Source organism: Pinus tabuliformis, chromosome 2_2 (assembly GCF_031772625.1).
Source record: "Pinus tabuliformis cultivar Carrire ecotype Pingquan chromosome 2_2, CPIR1, whole genome shotgun sequence".
In the NCBI taxonomy this organism is placed as follows: domain Eukaryota; kingdom Viridiplantae; phylum Streptophyta; class Pinopsida; order Pinales; family Pinaceae; genus Pinus; species Pinus tabuliformis.
The window spans coordinates 311,964,971-311,987,029 of NC_142300.1; the positions used below are offsets into that span (position 1 = coordinate 311,964,971).

The following is a 22,059-nucleotide window of genomic DNA, read 5'->3' on the forward strand; positions in this document are numbered from 1 at the left end:
AGCTGTCCCTACCTATGGAGGAAACACTTTTCCGAGATCTTGGTCCTAATTTTGGAAAGGGATCCTTGTTTGAAGTATAAAAATTCATGTAGCATTCAAGTTTGGTTCACATAAATGCATTATTGGTCTTAGTCTCTGATGATTGGTCTTAGTCTCTGATGATTGGTTGTTTTCACTAGAATCCACGTTGTTATTGTCAAGAGGTTCAGTCGCCTAGGCTTTGAGCACCCTCTCCACAGGTACGCAAACCCTTTAGAGAAGTACATAGGCTAAAGCAGGTGCAACGTTGAGAGATTGGAGCCTCTAGCAGCACTAGCAGATGATACATGTCCCCAACGTACCTCTAGGACCCATAGCATTGGTCACCTTTAACCTGCTTTTGAGGATTCTTCAGGATGACACCACTGGACTTAACATGCCCTAGGCTGGCCTTGACACAACTTGATGGGCAGGAGTTGTTTAGGGCCCAAATGATGATGATGGTCTATCATTCAGAGACTAGGGAGGGATTGTTGCACCAAAGGAAGCCCTAATGCTGGAGAAGGAGGTCGTGTTTGACAGATGGAGACCCATGGAGAACACTTTATGGTACCACAACTGGATCTTGGGACCCCACAAGAAATATTGAGGTGAATTTGAGGGCCAACCCTCAAATTTTGGACCTTTCAGGCATCTACACATTCTTTGACACCTCATCACCCTTGGACATGGCATTTGGAGCATTTATTATGGATGGTGCCAACTTTTTGGAGGCTACGACTCACACATGTAGAAAACTTAGGCAATATTTGATGTTAGCTAATGGGTTGGCTTGTAACCCAAGGTCATTGAATGATCAAACTTGTTTTTAGGGGCTTTGTAGACATAATTAATTGTCCTAATCCTCATATAACTAGAGGATAGGCACATATCGTTTGTTCATCATCGATTGTGACATTGTCGACCCTCTTAGAGAAACTTGACTTAGCTGAATTGTGTACTTGAATTTTGTGGAGATATGATCTATGGTGGATTTTTGCTAATGGAGCTATCTCTTGGCTTTGGAGATGTTAGTTTGGAGCAGTAAAGGACTTTTTCATGCATTCTATTTTGTAAGTGTACCTTGTATTTGATAAATCATTGTATTTTTGTGGCTATTGTATGGAATGGTTGATTATCTAGGGTTTCTATGTGCAAATTTATGGTTGGAAATTATTCTATGGACCCTTGATGATATTATTGCACGCATTACCCACTTATAGGTGTGAATGACAATCCCATGGGTGAATCTTTCAACTAACTCTCCCCATTGACTTTGCTCCCTCACAAAAGTGATAGCTAGGGTTTGAAACCTAGGGTTTCTTCTTCCCTTACTCCTTTGCCAAGGTTTAACCATCTTAAACTATCCCCGAGACTCCATCACCCAAGGTCAAGACACTGGCCTTTTGTTACATGGTTGATCACCTTGAAAAATATCTTAAATTTCATTCTTCTTCTTCTCACTAACCCCATTTTTGACCTCTTAAGGCAAGTTGCTAGCTAGGGTAGGGGCTCTTTCCTTAACAAGGGTTTGTGACGTTCTTAGGTAAAGGGATTCAAAATGTGGAGAAGTATTTTCCTCAAAATCAAGTCATTCTCGTGGCTAATTTCTCTATTTTAGGGCTAACGTCCTTTGTCCTTGTCAAATTTTGCCTTAGAAAAGCCCTAGTTCGCCCTAGGCTTTAACTTGGGGCTTATTGATGGCTTTTGCTGTGTAAATTGAAGGTATAAATTTGTTGGGAGTCTTTTCTTGGCCTTGTGATCCTAGGTTGAACTATTTACCTTTCTATTTCTCAAGCCCTAGGTCACGTTGTGCCCTAGTTAGGCTTGTTACCCACCACTTGTGGGTAGTGTATATAGGAGATTTTTTTTTTCTTCTAGATGGTCCTCAGTCGGCGGCCAACAGCCCCTTGTAGCCACCAGATAGCTCAATGTGCCATCATCTCTGCCATCTGAGCCAACCATGTGGTCCCTCTCCCACTTGTTATGATTGTATGTTTGAAGATAGGCCTCCCAACCCTAAAGGTATGGCTTTTCATCGATATAATTGAGTAAGTTTCCTTGTCATGGGCACTTTTGAGCATGAAATTGGTGGAGGGATTCGGCGGAAAGAGTGGGCTAGGTCTGTATTCTTGTCTCCATTTCTCGATTCTATGGTTAACTTTGTATCTTAGTCCCGTGGGATCTTCTTTACTAGCCACTAGTTTTAGGGTTGGAACTACTTGGGAAATCCCGACTTTGGTTGCGGGGTCCTGCTTCTCGACACCACATACATCACCCCCCTTCCACTCATTTTAGCCTCATTCATCTCCTTTCCCATCCGGGTCCACATGTGTCCACTGGGTCCACATAGGGTTAGCCTCCCCCTCCCCTTGTCCACACCTTGGGTTGGGCCTGGAACGATGCCCCGAAGGTTGATGCAGCTAAAAAGAAAAGAAAAGGCATAATTTGGCCACTCTCAACAGAAAATGTACCACAAAATGCAAAAGATGTCCGTGACATACAAATTTAGCATGTGGGCAAAGGCAAACATGAGCTCTACCTGTTATCCATGGCCATCACCTTGGTTCCTTTGGGCCCTAGATGAGCCCCCTCCATCATTAAGGAACCCATGATTGTCTCAACCCCTAGTGGGCGATGAACTTCCCCACCTTAAGGGGGTATCCACTGCTATATATTACACATCATGCTCTCATCCCCTGGAGCCCCGAGTAGTTATGAAGAAAAATCAATCAAAGGAAAAAGGCATATGAAGAAGGGTGGAAAAAAAAGGCTGGGGTAACTCGTGTACCACGATCTGCTCCCTCCTACACTCATATACACAAGTGTGGGCTTCCCTTATTGTAGCTACCCTTGTGTCATGACATGTGGTTTGGATGTTTCCCCTGATCCCCACTCTGTTCCATCACTATATCACAGTGTTGCGGGGGAGCGCCCCCCACCCCTCGATCCCGCTCCTAATCTGCGCTCCGGGCTGGAGCGGGTTGGGAGCGCACTCCCTAAAAAAAAAACCGTCCCTGCCTTTTCGGGAGCGTTTAGCCTTTTTTGCATTTTTTTTTTTGTAATGTTCCAAATGCAATTTTTTTCAGAGAAACAAATAAGTTTCAAGTGGGGCAGCTTAATGATCAAGCCTATGGCCCTAGTATTGATATGCGATTCATGGTAATGTTAAATTTTTAAAGTAAAAGTGACATTCTCCTTAATCTTCATTTTCATCCTTTTACTTAAATTTTTAACATTACCATGAAATGACTCAGGATGTTTGAGAGTGGTTCCGACCTCATTGGATTTCATATGGAGAAAGTAGAATTTTAGATTTCATTCAAAATCCAACAGACTTATTAGTTTTTTCAGGATTTCAGGATTGCAATGTTTCCACTGAATTTTGTCATGTATTAGGGTATGGAACTCGTATTTAATCAAGAGCACCAATCCCTTTATGTACCTTGATGTTAGTGACATTGGTTGTCGAACTCCTCTATCATGACCCTCCTAAAAATGTACGCATCACTTAAACAAAATCTTCACTTGACATGCTATGCTTTTTCTTTCTTATGTTAATGCTTAGAGGGTGATATTAATGACAAAGATCCCTATACAGATACAGAGGTAATGACAAAGATACCTCTGGATATTAATGCTTAGAGTGTGATATTAATGACAAAGATCCTGATTTTCCAACAAGACTAAAAAAGTAGACATTTCTCGTGGTGGCAAGAGGCCCAAGCATAAGCAATAGATAATATATTTACTTGTCTTTTCTAGTTTCTAGTAGTTTTTATAACTATTGGCTCTTTCATATTTATTATGATATATTTTTAAACAATATATGACAATTTAAGTTTGAAGTTGGCAATTATAACTCATTAGTAATGAATTATGAATATGATGCTTCATGAAAGTTGAAAGTTGTTTCATTTCATTTTATAACATTTCATTTCATATTAGATATTATTTGTTGTAATGGTTACACTTAGCTTACAAGTACAACTTTGCTGATCAATGATGATAAATGTTATATATTGAATTTTGAAAGCTTGAAACTTTAAGATTGATGAATCACGAGACTCAATATGTTGTATGTTACTATGTTACCAACTTGTGGACGTGGTTGATGAAGATTATAACTTCTAGATGATTGTTGTTATGTGGTTCAATCTATGTTTTTTTTTTATGTTTTTTATATCTAATTCATCATTTTACATGTTTTTGTTGACATATATGTATCAAAATATAAAAATATAATATATATATATATAAAACGCTCTGGGATTCGCTCCCAAACCGGGAGCTTTTGAAAATGTTGCTCCTGCACCTGTTTTCGCTCCTGCATCCTGCTTTCACTCCCGCTCCCTGCTTTCGCTCCCACTCCCAAGTAACACTGCTATATCATTTTCCCCTTGCCACTTGAGGGATGTGCCATGGACATGTCACCCCCTTTAAAGGTTGAAACCACCTAATAGGGTCCTTGATTAACCCCTTATTGAGATTGGATACACTTGTACATGTTAAAGCCCACTATGGAAGGGCATGCCACCATGAAGTGCCCCATTGATTCCATGACTTGTAAGCACTTTTACTTGATTATTCTAATGATTTGTTGTATTGGAAGGCAAGGGGATGCATTGGACCTTATGTAGGATTGCATGTGGATTTCCATTTGGGGCTTGGTCTCCTATACGGGGTCCTAGCCCTCCAGAGGGCCACATTGGCACTTGTAGGGTGAGTATTGAGATCCATGGGCCTCCACCATAGTAGAAAATATGTTATGGATCCCCAACACCACTCATTGGTTGTTCGTGTTCTACCTTTTGGATGAGGATGATGCACCTGGTTTACCATGCCCAATGAGCTCCACACTTGCACCATACACTTGGCAGATGTTCCAGGGTCTAGAGGATGTCTTCTGCTGCAGAGGGAGGGCTTATGTCATCATCCTAACCCTTATAGATGGTCTACAGAGATTTCCGATCCACTTGGAGACCCATGAGGATGTCCTTGTGCCTCCACACCCACTTGGGAGCACCACAGGTTCTTGCTTGGAAAACAAGGGGCTAACCCCTTTTCCACTATGATTGGAGTCCATTTCTACATCATGGCACCCCTTGGAGTTCATTAAGCCTTCTCAAAGGCCCAACCACTCACTATATGGATCATTCTACCCTCTTGAGAGGCTTATTCTTATGTTATTGAGCTATTTTGGTGGTCTTGTCACCAAAAGTATTGTTACTATCACATTATTTTATTTTATGGGCTTTATTAGTCCAAATCATGCCATTCGAATTCCTTAGAGGATTGTATAAATAGAAGAGATGCATTCTCTCACATTCATCATCACTTGGATTGGGTTATTAGTTCTTGTGAGATTTTCGCTATCCCTTTTGGAGGACGAGTTTGGATGTTATGGATGAATTTTGATGTTTGGATCTCTCTCTTGTCTTGGAGCTTCATTATTGGCATAATTTGATGATTTGATATAATCTTTTGTACATGTAAGTGATCTTGTCATGCTTATTCTTGTTATGTACTTTTGTCACATGAATGTTGCTGGGATTTTTGTTATACAAGTCTGAAATGTACTGCTTTTCTATACGAATTAGTGCAAACTTTCATCTTTTATAGCGTTGCATCATGTCATGGGCCATGTATGGATGGGTGAATGTTCCTAAAGATAATTTGTGTTAAATATATCTCGATAAGTCATCAATTATTGCAAATTGAAGTATATACTATAAAGTCCTTGAATCATATGCTCCCATGCTCTAATGCCATGTAAAGTTGTTTGAATGCCTCTTTGAATGGTGAATTCTTTCCAAATGATAAATTCTCCTTGACTTCATGTCTCCCAAAGGACAAGGCACTAATCCTCCATAGGTGATCACTTTAAAAGCTTATTTCTCTCACCTTTCCCTCTTTTTCTATACCTAGCCTCCATAGGTCACCTAGGACATCACTTTTCTCATGATTTAGCCATCCAAAGAATTCGATCTCTTGCCCACAATTGCACCGGTGTGTCCTTTAGAGGTCCTCCGAATTTCACAATTTTGACGGTGGGACCTTGAGATATTTCAAGCCCTAGCTCGAAGATCGATTCTTCCCCTTGGTTTCCCATTGGCTAGTGACCTCATTGGGATCAGAGCATTAAATCATCAAAAGAAGATTCTTTCTTTGATCGCCTTCCCTTCCCTAATTAGGTCAAGTACATCCTTGGTTGATCAACTCCATATCCTTGACCTAATTTTGGGTCCACCTGGCCTTTTATGGTCTCACAACTTGTTGACTTCAATTCCACAAAGATCACTTAGAAGCCAAGCATCCATAAGGCCTTTTGAGACTAGGGGCTTCCTTTATTAGACATTCTCAAATCCTAACCTCAAAAGCCCTTTAGGCCCTTCCTAGAGAGCCTATCACCTTTCTTCTAAAGCAAGTAACCCATCTAATTGAGTCTCTCTTGTGAATAGGCCTTAGGAATCACTCATCTTTCCATCGATCCATTCATCTTGTGATTCCTCATATACTGGGTCTCCTCCCATCGGTGAAAGTCCGTAAAGAGTAGGGAGCCTTAGCTGAGGTGACAGTGGGTTATTGCTCCTTGTTGCCCTTGACCTAGTAGTTTCCCTATAGGATCCCCTTCTAGGACCCCTACTAGTTTGAGCGGTAACAAGTCCTATTGGACGATGCACATTGCTCATTATGCTAGATGAGTCCTATTCTTAGGTTGAGTTTACCTCCTTGGGCCTGTCTTGTCACTTTATCTCTTGAACTTGATAGATACTTTAGGTGGAACTAATATAGGGAAGCCTCCCTATTGTTGAAAGTCCACAAAAGAGAAGGAGGTAGTGGCTATGGTGACAATGGACCACACCTCATATTGTTGTCCCTTGGTCTAGCTCTTGTCTTGTGAGCCACCCTCACAAGGCCTGATAGATTTTGAGGCCACAAAGCTATCTTTAAATCTTCTTGTTTTCATCCCTCAGTCACATTTCGGTCACATAATTTTTTAACGTGATGAGCCAATTTTCGTTGACCCATTTGAATTTGATTGTTGTGACAAGCGACCAATTTTTCAAGTTCTTGTCGTTCAACCATCTTTTTCCTCATGCCACTCTCGACATGTCGCTAGGAACATTAATGAGGGTTGTGTGCATGAGATAACTATTAGGCAAGATTTCATAAAATTGATCATTGATTTCTCCATATTCAAGTTGCAATAAAGGATTAGCGAGGGTAGGAAAAACTTGGATTCTCCCTTTTCATTGTCTGTTCCTTCTCCTGGTAGAAAAATTGATCCGTGATTCATTTATTTTCCCACCTCCCACTCTTATGATCTAGCATGTGAGTATTATGATATAGATGACTGTGGTGCTTCCTTGTTTTATCTTATGATTAGTCATAGGGGTAAGAGGTATGATATTGATATAATGATATGCTGGCTACATTGGTTATATGACTATACTTAGTCAATGTATTGTATGCTAGCATAGGTTAGAGTAGGTAGTTGCGTTGCATTTTTGAGTGTGCATCCTAATTACTAATTAATCATGTTGATGTGTTGCATTCTATGTGAAAATTATTGCATATATCTGGTAATTATCCAACCTATATTTTAAATATTATTTGTCTCGGCAAAAATATTTACTGCAAATATTGAATAAAAACACTACTGCAATATTCACCTATTAAAAAATTCACAGGAACTGAAAAACCACAAACATAAAATAGACATCGAGATTTTTGGACAAATGTCCTTGGGAAAATCCCAATGTCGAGAAAACCTGTTCTACAAAAGAGGGTTTTATTATTCTTCAACAAATCTGTAATTGATAAATAATACAATTGCTTGTCGTAAACTGGCAAAGCTTTGGCTATATATTTTTCTCCAACTACTAGCACATCAAAAATATTTGGAAGGAACTCGGCCTCCCTCTGCAAGATGACTCTGCCTCCCTCTGAGAAATTCTTGGCCCTCCTGCGAAAGCGTGCAGCCTTTGGAACATACCTCCACACTTGCGGCCTCTTATGAAGGAAGTATGGCCTCACATCCCCTGGAAAACTCGGCTTCCTTCGGCAAACAACTAGGGTTGAAATCTCGACCTTCACTGGAAGAATTCGACCTCTTGAATGGTCTCACTCTCCCACATGTGCGAACATTGCAAACTCGACTCTCTAGAAAACCCCTACGCACCAAAAGAAAATCTCAACCTCCTGCAATAAAGTCGCATTGGCAATCTCTCCTCCTCAAGATCTCAGAATTGGAAGAGAATTGATGAAGAAATTCTCCAGAACTGCTTCCGCTCAATCACTGTTGAAACCCTCGTTGGTGTCAAATCCCATGCTATCATTGCACCCTTGCTCAATTGAATGTTCTCCAAGATACCCATCGACTTCCTCTTACAATCTCTTGTTGAGAATTCAACAGCCAAGATCTAATCCCGATTGATGGCTAAGATCATCTTGACTCCATCAAACACCTTTTCTAGAAGTCACTAGAGAGAAATCAACTTGTCTCAATTAATACTGATTAATTAACTTGTTTTCATAAGTTAGACTTAGGAAAATAATAAAAAATCGGTTATAATCTAATTAAGACATTTTTCCTTAGAAAAATTTTCTGGGCTTGGAGATAATTTATCCTTTTGTGCTCTTAGCCTCATTGACTCCTCCTAAGACTAGAACACCTGTTTGAGCTACAAAGTCCAACACTCCCTCTTAGCGGGGAAGGTTTTCTGCATAAGTCCCAACTTATCTCTGAAGAAGATGAATCTTTCCTTCCCCAAGGCCTTCGTCAGGATGTCTGCTACTTGCTGATCTATAGGCACATATTGTAGCTAAACTTTCTCGCGTTATACACAATCCCCGATGAAATGATATCTGATGTCTATATGCTTTGACTTGTCATGAAACACAAGATTCTCAGAGATCTTGATGCAACTCTGATTATCGCAATGTATCACAATCGTCTCCACTTTCTGACCAAACAAGGCTACTAACAACTTCCGAAGCCAAATGGCCTCGCATGTTGCCATGCTCGCTACTATATACTTCGCTTTTGGAAAGCTCAGTGCCATGGACTTTTGCGTCCTACTGTACCAAGAGACAACTCTCAATCCCATGTTGAAGCAACACCTTGAAGTGCTCTTTCTGTTCACTGTATTGCCTACCTAGTCTGCATTAGTATAGCCCATCAACCTGACACCATCACCTCAAGTATATCTGATCCCATACTCGATTGTACCTCGCAAATAACGCAACACATGCTTCGCTGTTGTCCAATGCACCCTCTTCGGTTCAACCATGAATTGACTCAAGAGAGTTTACTGCAAAGGATATATTTGGTCTAGTGTTGACCAAATACATAAGAGAGCCAACCAACTGCCTATATAAAGTGGGGTCCTCATCCTTCTCCTTAGATGCATCTACCTTCCTCCAATTGGTTATCATGGGTGTAGACATGGCTCTGCAATCTTCCATCCCGAATCTCATCAAGATCTTGATACAACATTTCCCTTCTCCAAGGAAAATCTCCCCATCTGTCTACCACACCTCCATGCCTAGAAAGTAGTTCATTAACCCCAAGTCTTTCATCTTGAACTTCGCTGCAAGGTCCCTCTTGCATTATTTTATGAGCCTCAATGATCCTATTAAGAATAAGTCATACACTTATAGGATGAGAATGAGAACCTCACCCCCAACCATCAAATAGTAGAGATTCACATTTGCGCACTCTTCACGAAGCCCATCCCTTGCAAGTATCTATCGTTGCGCTCATACCACACTCTGGGAGCCTGCTTGAGCCTATACAAAGCTCTCTTCAATCTTCACACGTCTGTCTCATTGTTGTGTGCTACAAAGCCTTCTGGTTGTTCAATGTACACTTCCTCTTACAGTTTTCCATTAAGGAATGCCGCCTTGACATCCATCTGATGGATTTTCCATCCCATCAGTGCTGCAAGTGAGATCACGACCTTGATAGAAGTATACTTGGCCATGGGAGCAAATGTTTCGGTGTAATCTATTCCCTCCTTCTGAGAGAACCCCTTGGCCACAACCCTCACCTTTAATTTCTCGATGCTACCGTCTGCAATGTGCTTGATCTTATAGATCTAGCGTGATCCAACCACCACCCTGTCTGTTGGTCTAGGCACCACCTCCCAAACATCGTTTTGCATGATCGAGGTGTACTCCTCAACCATGGCATCTTGCCACACCTACTATTGTGTGGCCTCTTGATAGCTAGAAGGCTCGCTATCCATGAACTGACTTATCAATGCCATATAGCCAGTGTACTTGTCTGGTTGTCTCTGCTCTCTCTTGCTTGTCCTAAGAGTCCCCACAAACTCCTGAGCATACCTAAGTGTCTATTGAACCTCTCGATTCCTCCTACCAACTGTAGAAGGTGGAATTTGGACTTCCACATCCTCCTGATGCATTTCTCGAATCTGTTGCATCTGATGCTCCATGCTTTGTGAACTCTTTAGAACACTTGTACTTGAGCCTGTGCTCGTACTAGTAACAATACTTGTACTATCCTATCCCTGATTTTTCTGTTCTACCCTTGGAACTTCTAATGGTTGCTCTGTTGGAATTTCTAAGTTTAACTTGTTAGAAACCCTTCATGTATTTTCTGATTTATTCCTACCTACTTGTTATGTTGATTAACAAATTATTTACCATGTAAATACTGGAAATAAATACAAGTACATGCTCAACACATTACAGATCATCAACTGAAGGAAACAAAACAAGCACACAAGTGACACCGTTGTTTTTGGACCAATGTCCCCGAAAAAACCCAATGTGGGAAAACTGGTGCAGCTATTTGAGGGTTTTATTATTATGCAGTTCCTGAATACAATCTGGGTGCCAAAACCGGCTCACCCAACAGAGAATAATCTCGGCAGTAGTACCTCTCCTTCAGAGACAGATGCTTCGGCTGAAACCTCGGATAAACACTCCGACAACTCCTCAGCTCCAATCTTCCCTACGAAAAACCCTAGCAGCAACCTCTTATGCCCTTTGCGTCAGCTTTCTCGGTAGTAACTGCAGTTCCGGCTTCTGCCATCTGCGTCAGCTTTCCCGACAGTTCTGGCAGTTCCTAGCAGTTCCAGCATCTGCCCTCTACGTCAGCTTTCCCGACAGTTCCGACAGTTCCCAACAGTTTCGGCTTTTGCCCTCTATGTCAGCTTTCCTGGCTGTTCCGACAGTTCCAGTTGTTCCCGGCAGTTTTGGCTTCCCTGTAGTTCCATCTTTTCCCGAAAGTTCTGGCTTCTGCCCTCTACGTCAGCTTTCTTGGCTGTTCCAGCTATTCCCAACAGTTTCGGTTGTTCCCGGCAGTTTCGGCTTCTGCCTTCTGCGTCAGCTTTCCTGGCTGCTGAGCTGATCCTCCCGACACTATCTCTACCTCTCTGCTTCTATATTCACTGCCCCTCAGCTGCAACTCCAGATCACTCTCTCAACTTTCTCAGCAAACCTAGCTCCAGAAAGTCGAAATCTTGATCTCTTGGTGTATCCTCCAAGTGACCCTCAAGCCTCTTCTTATACTTTTCTCGTTGACAAATCAACGACCGAGATTAAGTCCCTAATCAATGGTTAAGATTAGATTTGGCTTGATCCATGACTTTCGGACCATTCTAACACAGTTTTATATTAATTCACATTAATATTTTATTTTCCCTAAGTTTAGACTTGGGGGCTCCATTAAAAATATTAATTATTTTAATATCTCCCAAACTGTTTAGAATCTGCCCAAACCCTTTCTAGGTATTGGAGATCTCATGTGTCTTAGTCTTTCCACCAAATTTCGTGGCTAGAGCACATCCGATGCTACCCCAAATCAACATGCTCATTATGATCAACTGTTGCTGGCAAATCTTTGGACCTTCGATATGCCTTGTCCTCCATGAATCACACATCTCTCCTGATACTTATTCTCTTTGTCCTAGGAATAAATATCAGGTATGCCCTTGAAGTTTCACTGTACCCGACAAAGTACCCCTTCTAGGAAGTCTGATCTAATTTGGAACGTTTTTGTATTGGAATGTGACATAAGCCAATTTGTCAAATATTCTGAAGTGTTTGACATCTAGCTTCTTTCCCATAAATGCTTCCTCCATTGTCATATTTTCCAATGCCTTATGTGGGACCCTGTTTTGAATATACAACGCAATATTGCATGCCTCTGCCCTTAAATATCGTGGCATATCCTGGTCATACAACATAGCCTTAGGTGCCTTTGATATGGCACGGTTCTTTCTCTCAACAACCCCATTCTGCTGCGAGTTGTAGGGAACCATCCACTCCATGTTGATGCCCTCCCTAGTGTACCACTCTTGTAATGCTTTCCCTGTGTACTCGCCTCCATTATCTGACCGAAGAACCTTTATTTTCCTCCCTGTCGCATTCTCCACAAGAGCTTTGAACTCTTGGAAGCGACTAAAGACCTCATCTTGGGTCTTCAAGAAGTAAATCCAGGTCTTCCTAGGGTGATCATCAATAAAGTTAATGGAATATTTGTACCCTTTGAGAGGCTGTGTTGAAATCGGACCACATATCAGAATGAATCAAATCACATACACCTTTGGATCTGGTGTCACTCAGAAAAACTGCCTTAGCAAACTTCCCCAACACACATCCCTTTACACTCATCGTCGTGCTCCTTGCTCAACTCTGGAACACCTATCACTATCTCCTTGAGAAACTTAAGTGCCCCGTGATGGATGTGGTCCATCCTCCTATGCCAAAGCTCTCCTTGATCTCTTAGATTGCTGCTGCTTACCATTGCCTTTGGAGTGTCCATTTGCAACCTGTAAAGTTTGCCACTCTTGACTCCAATTACTATGGGTGACTTCCACTCTTGGTGCTTAATCAACACCTTCTGTCCTCTAAAGAGGACATTGTACCCCTTACCTTGAAGAATAGAACCAAAAATCAATTCTTCATTCCCATTCCTGGCACATGTAACACATCGTGGATTGGAATAGGCTTGCCAAACTCCCTCTGAAATAGAATTGTCCCCCTCCCAATTGGATTAGACTTGGACTTATTACCCATCTCAATCTAGAATCTTATTTCCTCCTTGTAGCTAAAGAAGTACTTTCTAACTCTTGTCATATGGAATGACGCCCCACTATCTATGTTCCAAACACCCTGTGAGGTTGAGCTAGTCAGGAAAGTTGAGTGCGAACTCCTATTCCACCAACTGGAAAGCTCATATGCATTCACTAAAGCTGATTTCTGCGTCTTGCCCTTCTTGTCACCTTGGCAATTGCTGACCTAGTGGCCAAATTCATGAAAACCATAACAATTGACCTTTGATAGGTCCTTCTTGTCCCCCTTGGAGTTGGACCCTTTGTTGGATTCCTTTTTTTCTTTGTTCTTCCCTGCAAGAGCAACGTTTTCCTGTTCTCCCTCTCCCTTCTAGCTGTAGGTGCCACTGATGAGACTCCTAAGCTCTTCCTGGGTAAAATCTGACCATAGTCTTCCCTAATCTGGAAGATCTTGCCTTCTTGTAATAACCTGTATGAAGACATCCCGATTCCCACTCCTTAGTAAACCCATTGAGAGCTATACTGACGAGCTCATGGTCCTCAATTTTCTCACCAAGGCTTGCCAATTCTTCCTTGAGACATTTCACCCTGGTAAGGTAAGATACAACGGTTTCGCCCTTGTTTTGTTTTGTGCTTCTAAGTTTCTCTTTCAAGATCAACTTCATGTTTACACTGGAATCTTGATAGAATTTACAAACTACATCCCGCATCTTCTTTCCCATATCCTTATATGAGGCACGATTTGGTCCTTGGCCCCATCTACAATAATGCACCTGGTTTTGGTATCTTCCTTCTTATAGGTAAGTGTGATGTTCCTACTTAGCAATTTTGCTAAGTAGTCACAATTTTGCACAATTTTGTGTTTTGCTAAGGAGGACTTAGGAAAAGTGGGTATGTTAAAATTGGCAACTAGGGCCGAATTCCACTTTGGTCAGCTCATTTGATGAAGATAATCATTGCATTAAATACCTCTTCTCGAGAGGATCAAAATCGACTTAAAGATCACCAAATTTGGATAAGAAAAAATATTTATTTATTCAAAAGAAATTCTACAAGGCATGACCTTATCAAGGCGGGAAAAATTGAAAATTGAAAATTTGAATTTGCCTCCAAGTGTCAAGGTTAGCTTCACCTCCATAAGGACAAATCATCATGTCTATTTGTATATATATAGGCATCCTCCAACCTCATTTAGGAATCATCTTTGTGCACTCGTCCTTGAGATAATATATCTCTGTGGAAATGCAGTTGATTGGGGCTCTAATGTATATCTGAGATAGCCACAAGGAGTTAGGAGGTCAAGTATTGGGTTTATTTTGGTGTATTCTATCTTCGTTAGGTCTGAGATTGAGATAGAAAGGCAACTGCATGTCTGGGCAGTTAATTTAGTAAGATTTTCCCTTTGTTGAGAAGGCCACATCTTCTTGTACTCATTTCAAGAGTGCCGCATTCCTTGTGAGTCTTGGACAGGGAGCCGAAAGGCTATTCTGAGGAGTAGAGTAGGCCGCAGACCTAAGCCCCATGCTCAAGTAGTTGTGGAACCTTGACGAGAGTTGTTTGTAACCTAGAACCATAGCCGAGTATGATCAAATATGTTTGAAGGGAGAACCGCAACAATTGTAAACAAGACCTGGGCTATCTAAGATATATATCTACAAGCCCTAACTGCAGACATTTGACCACAAAATTCTTCATCTATTTGAACAGGCTTCACTGCTCTTTCTGGGACTGTCTTGGGCTCATCATAATCAACAAAGGAGGCAACATTAAGTGAACTGGGACCGAGCTCCTTTTGGAATTTATTTTGTTGTGGCTTTGAATACTGTTGTCTACTGGTTAGGGCAGAGCTTGTCTGCTATTATTTGAAGTCAGAATTGCAATCTTATCTGCTTTGTATATTTGGCATATGGTCAGGGCTTTTGGTCATCATATGGGCAAGTCAACATTGACACTCATTGTACTCTATCTCTCTCTTTCTCTGTTGAATATTTGATAATAATAATAAGAATATTTGATCAAGGATTTTCCCCATCTTGGGGTTTTTCCCTAGCTTGTGCCAATTCTTGTGTTCTCGTCTTGGCTTGCCCTTTGAATATGTTTACTAATGTTCTTTATTCAATTACTATCAGTGGAATGCCAGTTTATGTGATTGCTATTGAAAGAAATGGAATTAATCTTGGGCTCATAAGAATTGTTGAAATAATTGATCAAAGCAAAGAACATGTTATCCAAAATTTAACAGGGTTGGCAGGACCCCACTTGCAAATTTTTGGCTAAGGGAGGATCCAACATAGGAGAAGAGAGGCAAATTGAATTCCTAGTGGATGGTGGGGAACAACCCAAAGGGAATATGCACCCCTTAAAGCAATACACACTTTTGGAGGGAGAAAGGCAAGAGCAGGTTGATGCATGGGACCCGCATGGAGAAAATGGGCTCAATGCTAAATAGAAGGAGCATGCATCATTTTGGGGCCTTTTGATCATTTGACAAACAAACTCTCTTGTATGTAATATTCCAAATAGAAATTTTACAGAGAATCAATGACATGTACAAAAGTAACAACACAATAAATTTCAGCAAACACCCATGAACAAAAAAATTCTCCGGGATACCCATGAACAAAAAAATGCTTTGGAACACCCAAAATGGCCAATTTTATTATAAATGAATTGCTAGAGTACAATAAAATTGGAAGGATTGCACTCGGACTTGCACAAGGCAAGATACAAGCCCTGGGTGATCAATCTCTCAATGCCCAACTGCTGCAATAGTTTTCCCCTCCAAAAATCTACGTTGGCCTAGTTTTTTTGCACTTTTCGCTGACTTGGCACCCTGATTTGGCCCGTCAAAATTTCCCAAATTTTTTTGTAAATTTGGGGATGTGATCCTTGTCAAAAACGCAGAAAAACCTAGAAAGGGTTTGCTCTGGCTTTGACCCTCCAAATTCGACCCCAAATAGCTTGGCCCTCCTCAAATACCAAAACGCTCCACCTGTAGTAGAAAATGATGAATTGCTGCTGCAAAATGCTAGCAATCAAGCCATAATCTCCCTCCAAATGATATCCTAGCAACTTAGCCCCTAAATCCTCCAATCGACACTCCACACAACAATCACCCAAGAGAACTGCACAGGCCTGTGACAGATCATGCATTAGCAAGCTTCAACAATTCGTGCGCTAGTGAGGGACTCCCTTTTGCCTCCCAAAATCTCCGTCCTTCGGCTAGAATCTGACCAAGAACACCCCTGCAACAATAGGGACCCCAACTTTCGACACCAATCCTCCCAATGACTGTGTGGCCTCTCCCCTGCGTCATAGTTAAATCGGAATATCATGTACTTGTGTGATGTTCCTCTCCAATCCTCCACAGCAAGAGAAAATCCTTCCTAGGGTGGCATTTGAAGTCCCCCGAAGATAGGTTGAGTTTCACTCCTTGGGAATCTCTTGTGCTAAGCAACACTTGTAACTTAGCTAAACAACTAGAGTGACAATCAATTATCAAAATGTCAAAAGGCCCCAAATGATGCTTCTCTTCTCCTATTTATGCTTGCTGGCCTTGAGTCTCATGTGGGTCCCATCTCCAATTTCGACCTCACTTAGGAAAATCAAATTTCTTACCATGGGGTGTGTATTATTTGTGGGTAAGTGGCCCCCACATAACACTAAGATGCTCATCGACCCACTTTTCCTAAGTTTTCTTCACCAAAAATTGCCTTAGACAAAAAATGACAAAATTGACAAAATTATTCCTCTCACCTTAGGAAAATAATTAGGAAGGGACATTACAATCCTCCCCCTCCGTATGTTGCTTGTCCCCAAGAAATTGCAAAGCTAGATGCTGCAAAATTTATTCACTCTCCCACGTAGCATCCTCCTCCGACAAATCCTTCCATTTGACCAATTGTTGCCTGATCACCCTGTTTCTCAACCTCCTCTCCTAGGTATCCAATATGAACTCTGGTGTCAAAATCAAATGCCCCTCATCATTCAAGGAGGAAACTTGGTCGCTGTTGTAACTTGCTACCCCAACGCCTTTTTCAGGCATGAGACATGGAACACGTTGTGGATTCGATTCTCTAAAGGTAGCTCCAACTCATAAGCCACCTCTCCAACCCTCCTGACCACCTTGTATGACCCATAAAACCGGGGTCGAATTTTTTCTGCCCCCTTTTGCTTAAGTGAAGACTGTCTATATGGCTGCAAGCGTAGGTAGACCATGTCCCCTACCTCAAACTGTCTCTCTACCCTGTGCTTATCAACATACATCTTTTGCTGATTTTGAGCCACTTGCAAGTTGTTCTTGAGAGCTCAGAGAATCTTCTGGCTCTCTTGAACCCAATCCTTTGCCCTTGGGGCCCTGCTATCTCCAAACATCATGTCGGAAAAGAGAGTGCATCATATCCATAAAGTGCTTGGAAAGGAGACATATTGACCGACATGTTATAAGTGGTGTTGTAGCAAAATTCTCCTAGATGAAGCCATTTGACCCACGCTCTTTGCTAGCTCGTCACATAGTTGCGTAGGTACCCCTCCAACCAGTTGTTCACGATCTTGGTCTTCCCATCTATCTGGGGGTGATAGCTAATGCTTGGTGGAAGCTTTGTCCCCACCAAACATAACAACTCCTCCTAGAAAGCCTCCATAAACATGTTGTCCCTGTCACTAACAATGGTCTTAGGAAGACCATGTAATTGGAAGACCTCCTGAAAGAATAACTCGGCCACGTGGGATGCTGAAGATCTAGATGAGATGGCCAAGAAATGGGAAAAATTGATCAATTTGTTGACCACCACATAAATGCAATCTCGCCCTTGCGCAGCTAGGAGCCCCGTGATAAAGTCCATGGACACACTCTCCCACTTCGTCTTCGAAATGGGAAGCGACTGCAATAAACCGACGGGATTTTACAACTCCACCTTGTTCTTCTAACAACCTATGCACTCCTGCACGTGCCTCAACACGTCTCCCTTGAGCCCTGCCATGAAAATCTCTCTTTAATAGCACGATATGTCTTGAGGAAGCCCGGGTGTCCGGCTAAGGGAGAATCGTGTGCTACCTGCATAATCCTCTCCTTAAGCTGAGATCCTGGCACCAAATATATCATGTCTTTGTAGTAGATCACATTTTCCATCACCCGGAATCTGTCATCCCTATGTGTGCCGTCCAAAATCTCGCAAGCTTTCTTGTCTTTGGAGTACTCAACCAAGAGTTGTGCCTTCTAGTCATGAGTAACGTCCATCAAAGATAATGTTGCGAGTCTCCGCGAAAGTGCAACTGCTACCACGTTGTGCTTCCCCTTGAAATACTCAGTCTCGATGTCATAGGCCTGGATCTTGTTGACCCATTTTTGCTGCTGCTCCTCCAATGACTGCTGCTCTAGGAAGAATCTAAGACTGTTGTGGTTAGTCTTCACTTTGAAACAGTTTCCCACCAGATACTGCCTGAACTTGGCCAGTGCATGCATCACGGCCAACATCTCTTTGTCATATACTGAGTACAATCGCTCATGGGGTTGCAGCTTCTTGCTCTCAAATGCAATAGGGTGGCCCCCTTGCGTCAACACAGCCCCAACTCCCTCCCCGGAAGCGTCACACTCTAGCACAAACGGTCGTGTGAAGTCTGGCAAAGCCAATACAGGACAACTGCTCATCACCTTCTTGAGGCGCTCAAAGGCCTCCTATGCCACCTGTGTCCACTCAAAAGCCCCCCTCTTTGTCAAATCGGTGAGAGGTGCTGCAAGTTGTGAGAATCCCCTCACGAATCTCCTGTAGTATGTGCAAATGCCTAGGAACCCTCTCAACTCTGTCACGTTCCTGGGTGTGGGCCAATCCAAAATGGCCTTGATCTTCTCCTGGTGTACCTTCACTCCGTCCTCCCCAATCACATGCCCCAGGTACAACATCTCTGTTAGTCCAAATTCACACTTGGACATCTTTGCATATAGTTGTTTCTCCTCAAGTATGCATAGCACTACCTCCAAATGCTGAAGGTGCTCCTCCCAAGTCCGACTATAAATGAGTATGTCATCAAAGAAAACAAGGACGAAGTGCCTCAACTGCCCACGAAACACGTGGTTCATACATGATTGAAAAGTAGCTAGAGCGTTGGTTAGCCCAAAGGGCATCACCAAGAACTCGAAATGTCCATAGTGGCAACGAAAGGTAGTCTTAGGGATGTCCTGCTCCCTCACCCGGATCTAATGATACCCCGAGCGCAGATCTATCTTAGAGAAGTATTTTGCCCCTCTAAGTTCATCCATCAACTTGTCAATGCGCGAGATGGGATATCGGTTCTTCAGTGTCTTCTTATTGAGGGCCCTATAGTCAATGCACATGCGCAGCGTCCCATCCTTCTTCTTCACCAACACCACGAAAGAAGCAAAGGGACTCGAACTAGGCCTGATGTGACCCAACCTCAGCAGCTCCTGGATGGCCCTCTCTATCTCGTCCCTGAAGGCCTTTGGGTGCCTATATGGGTGGTGATGACTGCGTTCACCCCATCCTCCAACTCAATAGTGTGCTCAAACCCACGATCTAGTGGTCTGCTTGGTGGGATCTCCCCAAAAACCCCCTAGTGCCTCTCCAACAAGGCCAATATGTCTGGGTGCATAGGTTGTTTCGGAGCCCTTATCTCCAAGATCCTCAACTCAAATGCTCACTCTATGTCTCAATGTCATAGATTTGGCTTGAGTTGAAACTGTCTGGGGTGGATAAGAGTGCATTCCCCTCAATAGTAATAGCTTCCCATCTGGCCCCATAAACTCCATCTCTAACTTTTGCTAGTCAGTGGTGACCCTCCCCAATGAATACAACCATTGGACACCCAACACCACGTTGGTGTCTGGGACATCGACTACAAAGAAGTGATTATTGAGCGAGTAGTTCCCCATCTTCACAGTCAGCTTGGGAACATACTTCGTGCATTGCATGGTCTGATCTCCTGGCACCAGTATGGAGAACCCCTCGAATGTCTCCGTCTGAATTCCCTTACACTCCGCCATCTGGGCATCAATAAAGTTGTGGGTGGCCCCACTGTCCACTAGGACTGACACTTGTTGCCCCTGTACAGTCCCCCGGATTCTAAGTGTCAAATACTTCAGCACTCCCCGAAGTGAAGCAAGGACTCCCCCTGATGGGGCAAATGGTCCTCCTCTAGGTGGTGGTGGTGGTGGTCCTCTAGATGACTGTCCTCCCTCATCTCCCTGCTTGGCTCCCATATCTGACTTTTCATCTGGCTCATTGCCCGAATACACCTCAATGAAATGGGCCTTGCCCTTGGTGCACTTGTGCCTAGGTGCCCAAGGCTCCTGGCACGTAAAGCACAACTTCCTCCTCCTCAGGTCTCTCTGGGTCTCATCATCCATCTGGCCACGTCCTCCATCCCTCTTAGGTGGCCTTGTGTCTCGGTTCCCCTATGGGGCTGCAGGTCTAGTGGGAGCGAAAGCCCGGGTCTTGGGCACTGCATCAATCATATCTCGAGTCCTAGAGATAGCATTCGAAAGTGATGTGGGTTTGTAAGCCCTCACCCAACCACACAAAGGCTCAGCAAGCCCCTCCACAAATAACATGATTATCCAGGCCTCTGAGATGTCTGTCACCATCACTGCTAGTCTCTGGAACTTTGTAATGTAAGCCTCTGCGCTGCTAGTCTGTCTCAGATGGGCTAACTCCTTGAAATGCAACTCTAGGTCTTTCCTCTCAAATCTCTCTAGCAACGTCCAGGTGAACTTTGTGTAAGTGGTGATATGGATGTGTCCTAAGGTGATTAGCCCATGATACCACCGATCCTAGGCATCCCCTTCCAAAAGGAGAGTAGCAAACCGTATAGCATCAGCGTCCCTCATGGGGTTCAGGTGGAAATATATGTCTAGCTTCTGGATCCATGCCTTGGCTGAACTCTTTGCCGACCCATCACAGTTTGTGAGTGTAACCTTCCCTGTTATCTTCTGCACATCCTGGTTGGATGTTCCCCCTCTGTAGTGGGCCCCAGCCCCTGTAGTATGACTCTCCTTGAGGTAAATGTACTCCCCAAAAGACATCACCCGCTTAATCCAGGCAGACAACCCCTCATACTCATCAATACCAAACACAACTGAGTGGACCAAATCTACAACCGTGTCTGGCTCCCTCTCCAGCTTGGGCTTATCCACAAAATGAGGCAAAGTAGGACGGCTAGCCTGACCATGCTAGGGAGTATGTGGGGGCTGATAAGTACGGTTGCCCCCTCTTGCTCTGGAACCTCCATCACCTCGAGGCTCTTCCTCTGCCCTTCCACCCATCTGCAACCCCATCACCTGCCGCATCATGTCCATCATGAGTTGCCCTTGCCTCAACATCTGCTGATTAGTCCTCAACAAGTCCTCCAAAACTTGGTTCTGGCCCATTTTCCTGGGCTGCTCATTGTCCTCCTAATTGCCCATCCCACCTCTAAGGTTCTCCACCTCGGTGTTTGAAAACAGATTTGGGCCTTCTTGTCGACCTCAACCCTTGCCTATGCCTCTACCACAACCTCTCTGGATGACTACTCCTTGATATCTAGTGGCATCACCTGCTCCTGTTCCCCACCCTGGCCAAGAACATGCTCTGATACCACTGTAATATTCCAAATAGGATTTTTACAGAGATAATCAAAGACATGAACATAAATAACAACACAATAAATTGCAACGAACACCTATGAACAGAAAAATGCTCCGGAACACCCAAAATGGCCAATTTTATTATAAATGAACTTTGGAGTACAATAAAATTGGAAGGAGTGCACTTGAGCTTGGTCAAGGCAAGTTACAAGCCCTAGGTGATCAATCTCTCAGTGCCCAACTACTGTAATAGTTTGTCCCTCCAGAAATATGTGCTGGCCCAGTTTTTTTGCACTGCTGGTTGACTTGGCACCTTGATTTGGCCCCTTAAAACTGCCCAGAAAATTCTGTAAATGTGGGGATGTGATCTTTGTCAAAAACCCAAAAAAATCTGGAAATGGTTTGCTTTGGTTTTGG

At 43.0% G+C, this 22,059-nt stretch overlaps 1 protein-coding gene across 1 annotated transcript in view; it reads right to left on the bottom strand.

Annotated features, from left to right (window-relative positions):
• The window catches only part of LOC149192539 (protein CNGC15b-like), a 277,440-nt gene that overhangs the window by 43,281 nt on the left and 212,100 nt on the right, over positions 1–22,059 (bottom strand).